At 39.3% G+C, this 17,646-nt stretch overlaps 1 protein-coding gene across 20 annotated transcripts in view; it reads right to left on the reverse strand.

The window, feature by feature from the left end:
- The window catches only part of LOC6583386 (sex determination protein fox-1), a 145,959-nt gene that overhangs the window by 23,899 nt on the left and 104,414 nt on the right, over nt 1-17,646 (reverse strand). The window lies entirely within an intron of this gene.

Below are 17,646 nucleotides of genomic sequence, written 5' to 3' on the forward strand. Positions count from 1 at the left end.
AAAGTGCAAAATGAAATCCATATAGTTTATTTTGCACGTAACCCATGACCGCTATCTATGGCAGTCGCTAAGCTCCTGGGTAGACAAAAGCAACTAACTGCCAAGTGGATACAGACATACACACACACACACATACCGACACACATATACAAACAAATACATTGGCTGTAGCATTGCGAGTTTTAAATTGCAATTTTTATTTGCACCAATTTTGGCTATTATTTTGCTTGGGTTACCTGCCAGCTGCCACCCACGTAGTCACACACACACACATACATACACACACAGCGTTAGTTGTCAACAGCTATGAAATATGCAAAATTTGCAGCTTATTCGAGCTAAATAAACCTCAGCTCCAACCCTAATACATGGCACAGCTCCCACAGCCCAACCATTTTGTCAGCAAACTTTTTGTAATTTAAGCGAACCAAAGCCAGATGGATACACAGAGAGAGAGAGAGAGAGAGAGAGGGATGAAGAAGGAGAACTAGGTAAATGGGGATTATCGTGTGAGTGGCATTTTAATATGTTTCACTGTAAATTTGTTGGCGCTGTTGTGTTTCTTGATTAGAACGCTTGCCTTGTCGGCTAAGGCTGAAGCTGAAGCTACATGAAATGGATATTAATTTTGGGATTAAGCGAAGCATGGAATATATTTCTTGAATTTATAAACTGTCAGAGCCAGCAATTTCTGGTTATGTACAATATTTCTCAAATTCATGAAAAAAGTTGAAGAAATACTAAAAATATAATAAACAAGATTTGATTTTTATGTAAAATAAAAAATACTAAACTTGGTTTATAATTAGTTTAAAAATTCAGTAAAAATACCTCAACATTATAATATTTTATACTCCTGAGCATTGCAGAAATAGTCCTTCGCATACCAGTTTATTATTCAATATTATTCCCGTCACGAAAATTTGGAACAACATGCTTTAGGATAAACCCAAAGCACATCAAAGTTTTTCAAAACACACAGATCCGAATAAACCATGCCTGATGCATTGGCTGCGGTTCGCATCTCTCGTCTCATTAGGCAGCCCCAAAAAGACAAGCACTCTGAAGGCATACAAATGTCAGTGATCATATTTTTGGCACCGCCCCATCTCCCATCTCCCATCTCTTTGGGGCCACCCCACACACATTCGGCGAACGGTTGCCCCTGCTTTGGCTGTCAGTCGTTCCTCCTGCTCCCCATTTGCTTCTTGCGCCTAGCAAACGCCCAGCGATTTGTGCTTTAAAAAATTAGCTTGTTAATTAAATGCAAGCCATATGACATGTTGAGATGCTCCACACCGGCCCCTTCACCTTCGCCGAGGGGCTGTGATGTAATCTGCCGTGCAAATTGGCGCACTTTGCGTATACGCCGTGTTGCTCAAAATACAGATTCGTATTCTCTTCTCTTTCTCTTTCTTTTTCGCTTTTCCTTTTGCTGTTTCTATATATGCAAACGAAAATATTCATGTTAAATTTACATAAATTCTTCGAAAATTCATTTTGATGTCTCGCGACACCGGCGCGATCGCTGCAGTCGGATGCAGACGACTTTTAAATACTCTGACCACAGAGCTAATGAAAAATTCAAAGATCAAACTGAAAGATTAGTTAGTAATTGTGTCAAGAGAAAAAGAAATAATTCTAAATTTAGATATACATGTTTTTATTTTTTTGCCCTATATATTTATGTATTTTCCCAAGCAAACCGGATATATCAAATAGCACATTAAAATTTGTATATGTTTTTTTTATTATTGGCGATTCACATACATCGAAATATGACAGCTAATTAAGCACTTGTTTAATGGCAAGGTATTAGCTAGTCTCTATTAAATGTCATCAAATAAGAGCACTCGACGTTGAACATGTTGAAATGTGTTGCTGTTGCGGCTGCTGTTGTTGTTGTTATTGTTGTTGCTGCTGTCGCTTTTGCAACACTTAATTTATCTGTCAGAATGATCTAGTTTGGGGACCTGCTGCATGAGTTCTTTGAATTGTGCTAGCCAAGTGCCACTTGAAACAATGCACACAGAATACACAGAGACAATGGCATAGGGGCGTTAAATGTTACTCAACTCATATACATACATATATAGATGCATATATCTATCTGGCAAAGGACTACTAATTGCATGAACTTTAATTGACTAAGAATATCGTTAGTCGTGGAAAGAGCAGGCAAAGTGCAGCAACAGCAGTGCCAGCAATATATTACGGTTTAATTTGATAAAATTAGGTTGAGAGCTCTGTCTATTTCACTTACGAAATATTTAAGTGCTTGCTTATTTAATTTATTACAATTTAATTTATTTTATTTTAATTTTATTCATTATTTTTTAATAGTTTATGAAATTTACATTATAGTTAGCACTAATTTTTAATAGTATTTAATATTGCTCAAACAAATTTCCTGCTCTGCAGAGTTCTGCTAAAGGGATATCAAGGGATATATTTAACAATGCCTTCAATGAGTAAGTAGTCGCAATTATAGGAAGAGGGAGAGCGACATTTCCGGTCTTACAGATCCAATTTAAATTGCTACACTTAAAAAAATTATTATTTAACATAGCTCTCTAATAAATTTTGATCGTTTCTTGTTGTCTGTGAGTAAATGTATTTTATAGACACTCTGAGAAAGCAAATTAGAGAGCAACCACCGACTCGATTCCTTGCGAGCTCGTTCGCAATCGCACAGAAACCCTTTTATATAAATGTTTTGTTTGTTTTTTTTTTTTTTTCTGACGAAGCAATTGCATCTCTCTTTAATTTATGTTCGTTAAACTACCCACTCTCGAATGATTTTGTCTAAAGAATAAAACGGTTAACAGTTATTTGCAAGCTATCCCTAATATAATATATAGTTTATATTCAAATTAAAACCTGTTGTTTATAACCAACTGAACTCTGATCAACAGATCTAGCTCAAATGACATCTGTCACCAATACCGAGACACAACTCTGCTGAAAATTTCTTCCAGGGTAATCTCAATCCCATCTCTTTGGCCTACCACCAATATATCTCTGTTAAATATGAATTCACTTTTGGCGCCCAATCAACGTGCCTATTGATTGCCATTCTGTCATTCCCCTATAATTTCCCATAAATTTTGCATGCGATTCTGTCATTTTTATGCATTGCTGCATTGTTAAATATTTTGCATTTAATTGCACTCGAATATTGGCAGAGTGGAGCAGTTTTTCTTTGTTTTGTTTTTACTTTGCAGACTCCTATTTGCATGGCAAATATTTTGTCCGCATTTATTCAGCTATTTCTTTTGCAGCATCCCGTTCTCGGCCAGTGCATGCTGCCAGCTGGCGCACTTTTATCGACTGCGTTGCTTTTTGGCCCACAGTTTGTTTACATTCGCCGGCTGGCACATAGAACGTGTTGTTTTTGGAACGTTTTCAACAAAACACTTTACGCTCTTCATTTTTGCTGCAATTGCTTGCTGCTGCTGGCTTTCAAGTGGCTTTCAAGCATTTGGGCTGAGTGCTGGCGCACAGTTTCGTCAACGCAGCGTGCAGCAGCTGTGCTGCATATTTAACTCTGTCATTCAATTAATCGTGAATAAGTTCGTCAAATTTCGTTAAATATATGCATTACACTCGCTGAAATATTCACAGCGGCGCTCACGGCGTATACTTGATTATCAACTATGTCACACACTGCGCCAGCTGATTGATGGCCCCAAATGAAGAAAACTGGCGCGACATTCATGCCAAGGCATGTTTTGCGGCCATGTCATAAGAAAATGAGAAAACAAAGCAAAAATAAAATGCCTCTCATATATATCTCAGTAATTGTAGATGTACTCGACGCTCATATGTGAAAGTTTTAGGTAGAGAACCCTGAATAATTTGTAATGCAAGCGCATAATAACTCTATTTTGGGCAACCTGTCCAACTATTTACTTTGTATTATTCTGCATACGATAATTACTCGATACAAACACAAATATTTGCATGTGGCTCAGAAATTATATAGTTCCATTACATCAACGGAATATTAATAAATCATGACGTGAACAACAGCAAACAGCACAAAATATATACATTTAGTTATGCCAAATTATTTGTGCTTTCCCGGCGTCTGTCGTCCGGCCGTTGTGCGTCAGCTGCACGACGAACGAACATGTTTCGAGTTTGAACCTGACACAGTGAAAAGCATTTGACCAATTGCTCAATAGTTGCCGCTGATTGCTGCTGACGCAATTGACGTCGGCGCAGCGCCCATTTTGGTCAATCCGATGGCAAATTTGGGGCGCTGGCGACACACGCTTAAAAGCCGGGCCAAGTGCCATCGGACGGCCAGCCCAATCCAAGTTGGTTAGCGAACGGCACGACGCGCTGAATGCCAATTAAAGCGGGCAGCCAATTGAAATTGAAATTGAAATTTGTACAACGCGCGGCGATTGTTTAACTTTATTTTGTTGTAGTTGTTGCTTTTTCTGCTGCCGTTGCCGTTGCTGTTGCAGTTGCCGTCGATGTTATTGTTATTGTTGTTATCTTGCCAAATTTGCGTCTCAATTGCCCAATGGGCGTGGAGTGGAAAGCTTTCTAGGTCGATGCTAATCACGTCTGCCTTTCAATTTCCAGTTGCGAAAGCAGCGCTGCATATTTGCCGAGAGCCAGCACTATAAAGTCAATTTGCCAAACTGCAATTGGCCGGATGAAGGTCATTTACTGGCAGCTGTCAACTCAATTAACAAGGCAATATTCCGAAAGCAAGCTCTTATTAGAATATGATAACTTCAAACTTATTTCGAATTAGTGTAGATTGACAGGCAGTCAGGCAGTCAGGCGTCCTCCCAATATGCATCGGGTTGTGTGTTGAATTACACTCTGGCTCTTGGCGCACAGGAAATTATAGCAAAAGCGTGTTGAAGTGTAAAAGGATGCACACACACATACATACATATATAGCTAGAGCCTGCAGCTATATGCATCATTCATGTCCGCATCACATGTAAGAGGACTACTGCAACAACCGCTGCTGCTGCTGCTGGTGCTGCTGCTGCTGGCACTGTCGGGGGCAACTGCAAGTGTAGCGTGTGGGTGTCAGTTAGCAGATACGTGTAGGCTCCGTTAACGGGGCGTTTCTATTTTGCAAATCAACGAGTGAGCCGGAAATTTATTTTCCAAATACGAAATGTACCATGTTTTGCCTGAAATGCCGTTAGTCAACATACAACATCCTTAATAATGTGAGCACATAACGACGCGTCAGAGGGAGCGACCCAAAATGGTGTCAGCGGAAGGTGCAAGAAAAACAAGTGCAAATTAGTGGGCATGGCACACACAGAGACACGAAAGCACACACATACACACTCCTCGGCGTATACGTAATTTTGTGATGTGCTATAGCAAAACAATATTATGTTGCGCCGTGCACGGCAGAAACAATAAACGCAGCATTCAAATAAAATAATTAAAACGTTTCTGCGAACCAATTAAAATGCTTTAATGGCAATTACAAATCTTGCAATTTAAAATGTGATGCCCAATTTAAGCGGCATGAAAGCATTCAGCATTCAGTCTGCTTATTTGTTTTCAGAGGTGAAAAACACATTAAAGGCATTCCTCAAATAACTCGGAACAGTTCTATGTAGATTGGCAATGCTGTCTGCATAGTATTTCAATTCGTTTTGTAATGTATTTGGGAGAATATTTAATTAAAGTTTCGAGTGATGGAGCCTTATTTCTGCTGATATTGTATGATGTGGATAGAGTAGGACACAAATACATTCAATAACTAGGTGAACAACAGTCTCCATCAAAGACAAAATAGTTCAAATTATTTGAGTACAAGTTTTTGGAATGGTTTCAAAATATCATCTGATCTAAGTACGTAATATTCAAAACAACGTTGCACAGACGTTTCAGGGTCGCTTAGAGTCCCCTTTACAAGCAACAAATTTCAACGAAATACAATAAATAAAAAATCATATGTCAATATAAAAGACCAAATCCTTACAAATTGAACTCCCATCCTTACAAAATTTCCAGTAAATTTCCACCAAAAAAGAACTCAGGAGGATATTTCTATCATACTTATCAAAACGCTTTATTTTTGATCTCATTCCTCGCCTTGGTTAAACGCCTTCAAAACACAAAAAGACAATTAAAGATCTGCAATACTTTTTCAAGTTCACAAAAGAATAATATTTAATATTAGTTAAAAGTAATAATACAATTAACTAAAAAAAAAAAAAAATAAGTAAATAAATAAATAGCAAGTGGTTTGACTATGACTGAACGGGCTTTAATCCGGATTGATGCTTAAACTAACAATGAGATACACTAAAAATAATTTACTTAATAATATTTATTATTTTATATTATATTTTGTAAATATATTTTATTATATTTCATCTCAATATTAACAAACTTTATATTGTTTTGAAATATATTACAGTTTATTATCTTTCATAATATATTTTATTTACTACATTATATATATTATAAAGGCTGCTTGTTACCTTATTAGAGTTACTAAATTGCTTTTTTTATGTTTGAGAAATACGGTTATGGAGCCTTAAAGCTTTCTAACTGTGGTTAGCGCTCCCAACAATTGCGTGCCTTATTATTCGAGCCGATGGTGCAGCAGTTGTTGCCGTCTCTATAATACATATAAACAGCGCTAGAGCACTGAAGTTGCGGCTGCTGTAAACGGTAAGCCCGAATGTCAGTTGCAGGTGTGCACAGCAGCACCAACAACAACAGCAACAACAACAACAACTCTAACCCAACACAACAGAACAAATAAAAAAAAAAAAAAAAAAAAAAGAGCCCGAAGAGTTGGCCCTAAACGGCAAACAGGCCTGCAACTTGGCTTTAGCCACAAGCTGGTCGGCTTAATGGCTGGCGGGAGGGCGGGGAGAGCTGAGGTGAGCCGTGCATCTGCAAAAAACTTTTTGCCAAACAGACCAGCTGACTAACTGCATTGAACCGGGGAAACCGGCCCAGCATTCAAATGCGGTCTGCATCTGCTGCCTCGAGTCGTAGATTTCGAGATTTTCTCACTTTTTTTCTCTCTCACTCTCTGCTGCTGCAAGTTGGCACTTTGTGTGTCACTGGGCTGCCCACATTGCGGTATTTGTTGTTATTAATGGCCCAACTCTAGCTGAAGATGTCTCGTGATGATGATGATCACGATAATGATGATGGTGCTAATAATGATGATGACGATACGAGTAGCTTGCCATTTCAGTGGAATTTATGCAGCCAAGCCCGGCAGATGCCCCAACCCAAACTCCAGCTCCAACTCCAACTTCAACATCGACTCCGACTCCAATTGTCGAGTGGCTTTGGCTTGAACTGCTCCGACTCGTTACAGTGTGGCATCAATCGCCCTCAGTTGGCCAAATGAAGCATGCAGCATGGCAGAGCAGGGGGCGATCAACTAAACCTTAATGCCAATGAAAACGTGAGAATGTCGCCGTCGAGTGTGCGCTGAAGATGCACTTTCCGGATTTATATCGCTAAATTTTTGTCGACCTAACGAACGTGAGTGGAAAATTAAATAATTGAAAAGCGTTCGCCATCCACGCCAACCCACAATTCAAGTAAAGCCAAGCCAAGTCAAGCCAAGGAGAGTGTGCGAAAAATTTCCAAAGGTCGTAAAATGTCAGGCCAAAAGGGAAGCTGGCAAGACAGCGGGAAAAATGCATTGTGATTATTCAATGGCTTAGCAAATGAAAATGAAATTGGCCATTGGCCACTCCCCGTCCATATATTTTACAGCCAATCTATAGTAAATCAGCCAAAGCAGCAGCAGCAAAAATCAATAAAAATAAATGAAGACAAATATCAAAAGTACACACTACCAAAATCCGCACGTTCTTAGCCTTGTCAATAAACAAGGCATGCAAGGGAACAAGAAATAAGAAAATAGCAAAAAATAAATAAAATAATAACAATAGGTAAAATCTCAATGAATATTTAAATACTCTTTAATATGACATATCTTACTTAAAAAAAAAAAAAATTATTCATGGTGAAAAACACAAGTTAAATAAACAAATTATTTGCTTAAATAAAATCTAGAAGCAAAATTAATAAATATATATGAAAATAAAGTTCGGCCAAGACATCATATATAAGAATTATCTCAGCTATAATTTTCAGCTGCTGCCAATTCAACGAATTGCCTAACGGACTAGCTCAGCTAGTATACCTAATCAGCTATGACTAATTATATTTATATATAGGCAAAAATTATGGATGTGCGTTATACGTAACACGTAGCGTGACGAACGCGTAGTACTCTCTACGCGAGTATGAAAGCAGAAAAAGAGAAGGGAAATACACAAACATCAATATGAAACGCGTGCAAATACGAGTACATAAAAAACATCGAATTTTGTATTTAGAAGCAAATGTTTAGCTATGCAAATGGCGTGCCAGTTGTCAGCCAGGCTGACAGACTTGAATTATGGCACCCAAAAGATGCGCTGACAGAAGCTGAAGAAGAATTAAGTATGAGAGACAACGACGAATTATGTGCATACGCTTAAAGGTGGTGCTGTCAATGCGGGCCACAATAAAATGTCAAAAATAAAATCTGTATTTTATAGTGCCCTATATAGAATGAGGTTATATAAATGCCGAATACACATATTCGCATAATATATTTACAGTCATCGACAGTATGTTTATTATATATAATAAAATATAATATATGTATATATATTATATTATATATTTACAATTACTACGAGAAGCGGAAATTCGAATTGACTTTTGAAAAAGATTTCGATCTTATAAAAAATTCAATTTCTACATGCTAAATTTAAATGAAATCCACTAATTCTATGCCTATGCCTGGGCAACTCATGCTCGATCATCTTCAATTCGAAAAAACATATTTCTCTTATTAATGGACGAGTGCAACATCTGCGAAAGGGTTTATAAATATATTTTTGGAGTTTTGCTGCCGCCTCTGCTCCATTGAACATTTGCGAACAGGCGGCATCATCTGCAGCTGATTTTCTGCCTGATTCATGGCACTTAAAAATATCAGAAAATAAATGTTGGCATATTTGCGAAAAATAAAAATAAAATCTAAATGTTTTGATGTAGGAAAAATTCATAAATCTTGTCCCACATTATTCATATGCAAAACATAATTTGACAGCATGACAGCAGTGCTCGCACGGAGTATATTAAATGTCTCGCATGTAATTGAAAGTTGAGCGACTGGTATAACCAGTTCGTCCCTGTCTCTATGACAATTTCGCGATTCCATTTCACTCTCGACGCACTGCAAGTGCAATGAAGCCGCAGAGATCGCATTACACACACAGCGGGTGGGTGGGGAAGCGAATGATGATGATGGGGCAGTCGAATTACCCGTTAAGCGCCACCATATTAAGCAACAGCTGCGATTCAGACGATTGAGATGAAGGGAGAGAGTTCTGCTGAAATTGCTTCGTACAAAATAGTGAAATGATTGTCATCAGTCGCGTGATTGATTCGGCTGAGCTGGCCATGCCCATGCGCGTCATGGCAGTAAATCAAGCCGCGCAGCAATCAATAGAAACACCTGACAGCGCTTAATCTTCAAGACGATACGTTCTGTTGCATATCGAAAATGGCTAAGCACGCAAGCCGCCGCTCAGGCCCCAACTGATTGTTATGGCTTATTAACTGCTGCCACGCCCACGCTCACCTTTCGCTTGGGGAGTGGTGGTGCGGCGGGTGTGTGGGGGCCAAACATAAACAAAGAACGCCTGAAAGCGGAAGGAACTGACGGCTAAAAACAAAAGCTCACTTCCTGGCGCGCAAGTTATGAAAAGTAAATGAGCTAGTTTTATGTTATTGGCCCTTCGGGCTCTTTACACGCAACTTATGGATGCGTGGCCATGGCCGTGGGCGTCGGCGTGGATGTGGGCGTGGGCGTGGATACCGCGTCGATTGTATACAAAAAGTGCCATTAAATGCGCGTTAGAAACGCTTTAAAGCAAAGCACGCGACATTTACAGACTGCAGGGGCCATTTGCCAGACGACGCGGCGTATGCTCGATATTTATATACACGCACACACCTGTGCCGTTCGTTGCAAGCAATTACCGTTAAGCGGATTGTGTTCCAACAGCAACACACAAAGAAATCCAAACCTAAATACTAATGCACACTCTTTATGGTATTATTTCTAATTCTGTTTTCATTTCTTGTATTCCAGCATTATTGTTATGACTATCGTGGCCCTTGGCGCTTTTCACGCTTTCCACGCTTTTCCACACTTTTCACACTTGTAAATCAATTAAGTTTACAGCTTGCACTCGCCACCTACTGTTGGCCATTTGGCTTAAGCGCCAGCTTAGCTCGCAACGCTCGACTGCTGCAAGGATTGTGAAGCCCTACGAGTGTGGGAATTATTTGGTTGGGTTTAGTACTGTTGTTGTTGTTATTGTTGTTGTTGTAGTTGTTGTTGTTGTTTGTGAGGCAATTTGTTGGTTAGTTCTGTATATAGGCTTTTCGGATTCGCTTGAGCGACTGTTGAATTGCTGGTAATGTAATTAATACTCAGGCGAGCTTCAAGCAACATAAATGGGTCAATTGCGTGTGTGTATATGTGTGTGTCTGTGTGTATATGTAAAGTAAGTTAAATGGCATATGAAATGTTGGTTTTGTGAGTTTCGAGTGAATTGCTTTGAAAATAAACAAGCAATACGCAGAACAGTACGAATACTAATGGAGCATGGCAAAAGTCGGCAAATTCAGTTGAAACTTAAGATTTTCTGCTTTAAGCTAAACTTTTTCAATTTCAATTTAAAATAATTCTAGTGAAATACGAATAAAAATAGCATTGTACACTGTTAGTGCTAAATAAACACAACAATGCATTAGCTTTCATGAATCTGGCATTCAAAGGCCACATCCTTTAGTGGGCTGTCGGCTTGCGGTTCTCTTAACTTTCAGTTAAAATGCACAAAAACAACTGTTGCCGTTGTTGTGCACTAAAAGAGTGGCTGACTCGCATTTGGGCTAACTGCTAACTGAGGCGAGCGAGGTGGGGTGGGGCTTGGCAATTAAGCAAGCAGCAACGAGTACAAAGTGGGCGTAATAGCTGCAATGACTAAAGTAATTGGTATATGAGACCAGACTCCACTCTAAGCCAGTTGCATTTACATTTACAGCTTCAGCTACCTGCAGCGACGACTCTGTAGATGAGCCTTCATTAGAAACAGAGTTTGTCTAAGCTTTCGAATGTGTATGTGTGTGTGGTTGTGTGTGTGTGTCTTCCACTGGCTGACAGCTTCACTCGCTGAGCTGGCTCTTAGTACATGTAAAGTTTATCAAGTGCTTGTGGAATACTCACTGGGCTGACACACTTCATAAAATGCGTTTACACACACACACACACAGACACACATGCACACGCACACACGCACGCATACAGGCTGCAGCACATGAAAAGCGAAAGCTCAACTAAAAGCAAGTGATTGCATATATGTAAGCATGTGTGTCTGTGTGCGTGTGTGCATGTACGTGTGTGTGAGTGTGCCAGCTGACTGGCAATTATCGACACGACTTTGCTGATTTTCCACTTAAAAGGTTGTCAGCCATTAACCGAAATGCCACTCACAGCGCAATACATGCGTAATTCGAGTCGGTTCAACAATAAACATCGAAAAAAACCAAAAAAAATGTGAGAGCAGCGAATAAAGTGAGGGAAGGAAACTTTTATTGCATACTCTGCGGTGCCATTTGATGATGATGCTCGAGCTTGAGCTCTCTCCTGGAGCTCCACTTGTTAACCTGACCAAATTGGCAAACATTTACGCTAACCAGACAGCAAAACGAATGAGTCTTGCTTGACGGTTTTTATCACTCACGCATCGCTGCTCAGAACTGCTTTTTGACAGTTGACGCTAATGAGAACATGGTCGAGATAAGCTTCAATGTTTCCATTGTTTTGAATGACACAAACTATGCAATATAAGACAGCAAAGCAGCATGACTACTTAAACAATTCATGAGCTTAACCGGAATGAATTAATTTATTACCAATGTATGAATTTACATATTTATTACTTAAAGCTTTGAGTCTGGCCTTTATTTTGTTATGTGTTCTCTCTGCATTAAAATAATATATTTCTATGCTATACTTAAGGTCAAATGGCTTCCCTATAAATTACTTAAAGATTGTCTAAAAGCAACGTTACTCTGCCTCTGGGCATGTTCATCAATTTCTTTCTTTCTTTTTTTTTTTCTTTGTGCATAACTCGAAGACAAACAAAAACTAAATAAGACATTTCAAATGCGCAATAGGAGCAACCAAATATTAGGAAAGTAGTCAGATAGAGATGGCTAGATACTGGGAGAGAGAGCGAGAGAGAGTTGATATGAAAAGCACTCAGGCAGTAAATTAGGTTCATGTCTCAACTAGTTGACCCAATCTCAGCCCAAAGCAAACATACAGCCGACCAGAAACTGGGCGGGATGGGCTACTCTGAACTGGGCAGTTGTTCTGCTTGAGTTGTTGTTTGTAGCTGCTGCTGCCGCTTCAGCTGCTGCTGCTGCTGCTGTTGTCGTTGCTGCTGTTTGTGTTGTTGCTGTTCCTCCGGTTGAGCCAACGGCCGTGAACAACGAGTAAATCATAGCCATGAAATATGTGCCAGGCAAAGGAAAACCGTAACTGAGGGCAACAGCAACGACGTTAGCAACAACAACAACTGCAATCAGCATGGATAGTAATAATAATGAAAATACAAAATAGCCAAGCCAGGTGCTTAAACTTTATGCTACGAAACGCAAATCGTTGTTACCTTTTTGTAGCTGCTCTATTGTATTGTTTACTTGCCCAAAATTTACGATACATACACACACACACTCACACACCCTCACACACATCGTTGGGCAACAAACGTGACCAGCAAAATATATAAAAATGAAAGAAAAACGACTCGGCCAGCATTATAAAATGCAATGCCATGTGAGCGATAAAATTGTTGATACCCTATAACCCGCAACGCACTCTGACTCCCACACCCTACACCCGTCCCCCCATACCGTACACCCTACACACGCAATCACAGCAATAAACTTTACAATGACTTTGCACTCTGCCACGCCCCGCACAACCTGCTGCCCTTAGCCAAAGGTGCTTTCAATGTTTTCTGCATGATTTAATGCGTAATTTTCAGAACTTTGCAAATTTTTCGGATAATTTATCATTTTTACACCAGCAACAAGAACGTGCAGTCCGAATTATAAAAGGGGTGAGCTCTTAGTTTTTGTCGCAACGACACCTGACGTTGGCACTCTCTTTTATTCGCTTTGTTTTTGTCTCATTCACACTGTTTTGCTCGGTTTCGCTCCAACTTGTGGGTTAAGTGCAGTCAAAAATTGTGACCTCAGCTCATTGACTTTGGGGACTAAATGGCCGGTTTGCCCGTCTCCTCTCCTTCAGCAACAACTGCACCCAACTATTGCCTTAATTAAAATTTTTGCCTACTGCAACCACAGCGTGAGAGGGAGAGAGAGAGAGAGAGAGAGAGAGAGCGTGGGAGAGAGCTGAAACTATGTCAACTCGGTTCTAAGCTGGTGAGTTGTAAAGTTCGTAGGCCTCTTATGATAAATGTGTGGTTGATACGTTGGGTTTGCTTTGTTGTAATTAATGGATCGTAATTTAGCAGGACTTGCTGCCGGCAGGAAGCTGGTGATTATGTGGAAAGAAAGAAGAGCATGGACTAATTACTGGAAATGGAGTATCATATCGATAAGAGAAATGAATATGAATTTTCAATAACTGATAATTGAGAGCACACAGTAAAAGAGATAAGACTCTAGTCGAATGGTGTAAAAGGTTGCAATAATTGTCATTTCCGAGATCCTTACATTCATGAGAATGAGCCGAGTTGCTTAGGTTAGAAATACTCTGCCTGTGTTTTTTTCTCTCTGTCAAATACATTTTCCTAATTCATTATGGCCTAGCAACTGAAGAGCACTCTTATAATAAACTGTCTTGATTCTATTTTATCTTTAAAAGTGTCCTTCGCATTTCTTCTCAGTGCAGTCCTACACATAAATAAATCTAACACACCTGTTTAATATACTACTGCGTTTACTACTTTTAATTCTCTGCCGTTGCATATTTGTAAGGACAAAATATATGGTATTCTCTTCAAGCACAGTGTACAGCTTTGTAATCTTTCATAACCACAGAATTTAAATCAATAAATAATTATATTAAAATTATACTAAATTAAATAGAGAAAATCCTTTGATTAGCTTAGAGTGAGAGTTTCCAATGAAACTGGACATTTCTTTTTATGCATATTGTTTATACATTTTAAGTAATATTTATTTGTTTGATTTGACATTTCTTTCAAAGTATAAATATTTAATCTCCCACGTCTACGTCCTTCAACATGAGCTGAACAAAGATTGTTAAGGAATTGGAATTGCAGCATTTTATCTAAAAGAACGTGAAGTTGTAAGGAAATCCAAGGTAACTTCTCTCCTTGTGCATTGCAATAAAATCACTTTGTGCTGCACACTCAAGGCGGTCGTTAGTTTTGAGTTCGAGTGTCAGACGATGCCGCGAATTGCAGCTCCATCCACGTAAGTGTAGTTGGATGAACATATATTTGATCAGAAAATACTTTTATGGCTTTCCATGTTGACCTTCAGCAAGCAAACTTCCAAACAACCTTACCTAACCTAAAGCTTGTCAACTGATTTAGAATGCATATTTACGCCTTTGAGAGTTGGCAAAGTGCGAAAAAATTCAACAAATTTTGGAACATTTTACGAACGTCAAACTTTCGCTGTAAGTTTTGTGCATATTGCCATGCGAGTGCGGGTCAAATGTATATTTTATGCGATGTAAAATGTTGTTGGTATTTGTAATTTGTTGCAGTAGCAGCTGCAGTAGCAGCAGACACAGTTGCTTTAACTGCAATTTCGAGGTTACGACTATCTGGCATTAATTATACACAAATCATTAGCATATAAGCAAACCATACGAATATCCTGTCTGTGCCTGCATGGGGATGCAAAGTAGCGCAGGCAGTGCAACTGTAAACCGTTGGCTAACAGATCTCATTGAATTTAATAATGGCAAGTTATGCGAATCCGATATCAAAGGTTTCACTGCCTTTCCAGCTGCCTTTCAGACTAAATTGCATTCCCGATTTATTGAGCATTGTTGAGCAGACCGCATTTGAATTGATTGATTTGCATGCGGTTCGACAGATCTCTCTCTGTGTGTGTGTGTGTGTGTGTTTGACTGACTGAGTGGCGTTGCAGGACAGGTATAGGCCAACCGTAATTCAGGGGGCTCAGTGGCGGCCACGTATTGAAATCGTATCGCATCCAATGCCCTTGCATGCTGTACAGTGTTGTTAGTCATTTGCCCGACTCATCTGACAGTTGCTCCCTCTGCTTGCGCAATAAGTCACACACTTTGAAATGCAACACATGGCGGCAGCAGCAGCCGCGACTCCTATACACTGTTTGCAGACTGCAAAGGAGTATATTAGTTTGCCTAACTGACCTAGCTGAGTGTACTCTATAACACTCTATTCTAATTTCCAGTAAACATATGACATATACGCTTTCAATTAGCATTTCGAATGGCATAGATGTTATATACCACAGTCGAGTCTGCCAACAGAGTAGCGTGCAGTCGTTTACAGCCGTTCTCTCTTGCTGCCTCTTGTACTTTCTCGAAGCACTGGCTTTTCTCTTTCTGCGCTTCCTGCCATTTGCTACACTATCCTTTCCAGCTTCAGCTCAATTTTTTCTCTGCCAACTGCTCGGTGAGTAACTAAGTAACTCTGCCTCTGTGTATGTATGTATGTATGTAGGCTTCTCTATTTTTATCCCTGCACCTCGTGGCTCGCTCATATTATCACCCGGCGCGCATACAACGTTCTGGATTTTTGTCGTAATTGCGTATGGAGAGCTCGTCGTCATTCACTTAGTCTGCCAGGCAGAAAGGCAGAGCAGTCGGATCAGGTCTTTAATAAAGTTTTCAGTTCTTTTTGTTTTCTTTCGTTTCGTCTTTGCTGCCATCGTGTGTGTGCTTGAGTGTGAGTGCGTTTTAGTGTGTGCGTGTGTGTATGTGTGTGTCTTTCTCTTTAGGGCTGTTGAGATTTGAGAGCGGTCACCCCATGCTGTGTATTCAACTCTTGGCTACTGTCTGAGTGTTGAGCCCCAGCAGAGATCCGGGCAAGGGAGCCGGGCAGCCAGTCAGCCAGTCGATAGCTAAAATTAGACTCCAGACAAGCGAGGGACATTGCACGTTGTACGAACTCCACTCATTAAGCACCATTGGCAACGGCAACGGCATACGGCACAGCATTTTAATTTGTGGCATTAGTGTGTAGTAAATAAAGTCCACATAGACCCATATACATAGCCATATACGACTGTTCTTTGTTCTTAAGGCGCTTACTGCGTCGGCAACGTATAATAAATGTTGGGCTTAAGATGGGTATAATGGCACTTATAACTGAAAGCTAGCTGCATTATCCCAGTGTATATATGGGCAGGCTGATTGGATGGGAAATGCGTGTTGATTTTCTTGACAATATGCTGCAAAACATATGGCAGCTACAGACCTCAGCTTATATACTCATTCAAACCTCCATACTCGTGATACATACCTGAAAAAGAAGAAGAAAAAGAAACATTAGTGAAAGTCTATAACTTCAAGACATTAGATTTTTATTTAATTAAAGTTTTGTTTTTCAACTTTTAACATTTAAATTATCTAATAACAAATTTCATCCAAACTATATTAAAAAGTTTTTATTTCTACGATTTATAGTTTTTCCCGCAAAAGCTTAAAAGATAAAACAAAAATATTCCCGAGGGTGGGCAAACACAAATAAAACTCTGTGAATGCAAAATATTTAGCAAAATTCATTTTTTGCCCGCGCAACTGCAAAATTTGGTTTGCAGTTTTTAGATATTTGACTAATTATCGAAACAGTTTATGGCTTAGACATATGCATAACAAATGTATCTATAAATACGGATAATTATGCGCATATTTAGTGATAATCCAATAATACGAAACATGTATGCAATTGTTAAGGCTAACAGAAAAAATGAGTTACAACAGAGAGATGAAACTTACATACTCTACAACAAATTAAATTTAATTAACGAACGTCAGTTGGTTAATTATAAAATATATATTTATAATCCTGTAAGTAAAAAATTAGCATACAAATGCAATAACCCAGAGAGAGTGAGGGAGAGAACAAAGAAGAGACAGACCATTTGTATATCACAGCTACGTACAGGGTATATATGTATGTCTTATATAAATGCGAAAACAATGAGAATATTATCCCACTTTTTATATGAAAATGAGCTTAATTAATGCATGAACAAATTTATATTATAATTGTTAGGCAAATGTTTCAATTACATAAACAAGACAGAGCAGCGTTGACAGAGCAGCTGCTTCCGCTTAGCGCGCATTGATGCAAAAGTTGGGCAAATACAAAGAGAGAGAGACTCTCTGACAGAGAGAGAGAGAGAGAGAGAGAGAGAGAGAAAGAGAGAGAGAGAGTGAGGGAGAGAGAGCATTTGGCACTTGAACAGAAACAGAAACAGAAAGACAACAATATTTTGTACTCTGCTCGCTGCGCTCTCAGGCCGAGTCTGGCAGTTTAATCAGTC

Source organism: Drosophila mojavensis, unplaced genomic scaffold (assembly GCF_018153725.1).
Source record: "Drosophila mojavensis isolate 15081-1352.22 unplaced genomic scaffold, ASM1815372v1 contig_74, whole genome shotgun sequence".
Taxonomy (NCBI): Eukaryota; Metazoa; Arthropoda; class Insecta; order Diptera; family Drosophilidae; genus Drosophila; species Drosophila mojavensis.